Source organism: Penaeus vannamei, chromosome 13 (assembly GCF_042767895.1).
Source record: "Penaeus vannamei isolate JL-2024 chromosome 13, ASM4276789v1, whole genome shotgun sequence".
Taxonomy (NCBI): Eukaryota; Metazoa; Arthropoda; class Malacostraca; order Decapoda; family Penaeidae; genus Penaeus; species Penaeus vannamei.
This window is the reverse complement of record NC_091561.1, coordinates 34325612-34328111: the sequence shown is the minus strand read 5'-3', so window position 1 is coordinate 34328111 and position 2500 is coordinate 34325612.

Below are 2500 nucleotides of genomic sequence, written 5' to 3'. Positions count from 1 at the left end.
TTGCTTGCGTCCGTGGGATTAAAGGAATGGTGAAACTGGAGGAGAACAGAGAAAGAAGTGGAGGAACGCAAGGATCATGGAAGGAGAGGAGGAGGGCAGAGATAAGTGTTAAATATGTAGATTCACGTATTTGGGAGGGATGACGCAGTCACAGACATCTTACGCTTGATAACTAAAGAAACGGCACTTGGATTTCAGTAAACCGAAGAATTAATCTGAGTAGAATTTCTGCGGGTGTAATGCGTTAGTGTTTGAACACAACACGACTGCAGTGGCCGCTGTAATATCTGACAAGTTGTCATGCATATCTGGATACCGTAGATTCCCAAAATTGTAAATGACATGACGTTCGATTCATGGAATATTACTATTATAAAATACAGGACTGAGTGGCATGTTTGGCAGCATGAAGATGATATCATGATGGTATGTTGCTGAAGTTGAGCGAGCGCTGTTTTGCAATATTGCAATATTATGTCACTTCCATGTTCTAGTGACGTTTATTTATTTTGTTTTTATTGTCGTCAACATTCACACTGGCGACAGGGAATTAAATACATCCTATAGAAATGAACAGATGCGTTAGTTCGCACTGGACGGTATTATGCCGAAAAATGAAAACGTTCACCCGACATGCTATCTGTTCGTCAAGGGATAAGATATTTGAGTTGTCATCGTGGACTCCAGCGCACTTGAACCTGGGGATGATTGTTTGTTAGTAGAGCTTGGTTGCAATATCACAGCGTGAGAGCTACGAATGTCACAGGCCATCCGAGACCCAAATGTATGCCGCGGCCGTCGAGATTAGAAGGGAGAAGAGTGGGAGAGGGAAGAGAAGGAAAGGGTAGGGGAGAGGAGGGAAAGGGAGAAGAGAGGAGAGGGGAGAGAAGGGGAAAGGAAAGGGAGAGGAAGAGGAATCAGCGAAAGAAACTCACGCGAGCGCCAGTCCTCTGTAATTCAACCCCGAAGGCCAGAAAGACAGAGGCAGAGACCGAGGCAGACCGACAGACACAGAGGGAGAAATGGTGTGAAAGTGGACGATATGCACGCCCCCCCCACCTTGTGGATATTGAATAATTATATCTGGGTTAATGGTGGACTGATTAATATTAGTGGAATGTAACCTCAAAAAACATACTCGATTGTATTTGAAAAAATCACCACGAGTAAAAGCACCGGGTAGTACATTAGAGGCCGGGAATGCACGCTCTTAGAAGTACTCGTTCTGGCAGAGGAGTAAGAGTGGTCGTTCCAAGTTCCAGGCTTGTCATAAATACGCATATGGCATTCTGGCGCGTTTTAGTTGAGAACGGGTTTGATCCAGTTTAAACAGATTTGAAAGCATATTTTCGTAAGAATAGTTATTCAAGGATCTGGCTGTTTTATCGAATTTTAAGAGTGCGTGAGAGAGAGAGAGAGTGAGAGTGAGAGAGCGAGAGAGAGAGAGAGAGAGAGATTGATTGAGAGAGAGAGGCACAGACAGAGAGAGACAGAGACAGAGAGAATATGTTTTGAGTGCCTGGATGTGGGTGCAAATGTTAGTTTTCACGTTTGCGTGCTTCTATGTGTTTTTTTTCCCCCAAGGGGGGGAGGGCACCAGGATTCAAATTATGACGTTTGATTTAACCTTATCAATTTTTGCACAACCGACCCCGTCTTTCGGACTACCGGAATGCAGTATGTTAGACGCCTCGTGCGCCGTCCACCTGCCTTTGTACGTCCGACTCTGCTTCTCGGCGTCCGGGTGGCTGGGGTCGCGGCGGCATAGTTCGAGGGCTGCGGAGCGTTCTTGGGCGTCCTAACTTTGACCGAGGCGCCGCGAAGTTGGGTGGCTCTCGGGCCCAAGTACCGGCGTTTTGGCCCTTTATACCGGCATTAACGCCTTGTTGCGATCAGTGAATAATAGTGGTGGTGTTGATGATAAGAATAGTGAGGGTGATGGAATGCATGGACAAAGTTTTGCTGATATATGGTGTAAATAAAGTTATTTTTCTTTCTTTTTTTTCTTTGTGTTTGCTGCATGTCCATACGAAAGGAAGGCAAGGCTTAACTAACGGTCTGCGCACGGCACTTATTGGTTATCTTGACAGGCTGCTATTTACTGGAGGAATTTAATGTCTGATGTTTCGTGACAATCTCACTTACCGTGTCAAGGCCGGAAGTTTGTAAATTGTTGTACTCTACACACTCACTCACACACGCACATACTTGCAACGAATGGATATAAGAACCCAGTAAATGGATTAGACATGATTTTGAAGACTAGACAAGACAAACCGCAGTAGAGAAAAGAAAACTCTGCTGCGAGAAGGAAGAGCTTAACGTCTTGTAGCCCAGTAGGAGAGCAAGTCGCCAACGTCGTCCTTTTATGATGTTATTGATGTGTAATAATGCTGTTACCCCGTTGTGACATCATGCGCGGTTAGTGGTGGAAAGCTGCAGGATAGGCTTAGTATGTGCGTGGTTATCATACTTCGTCGCATTCTTTATAGCATCATCG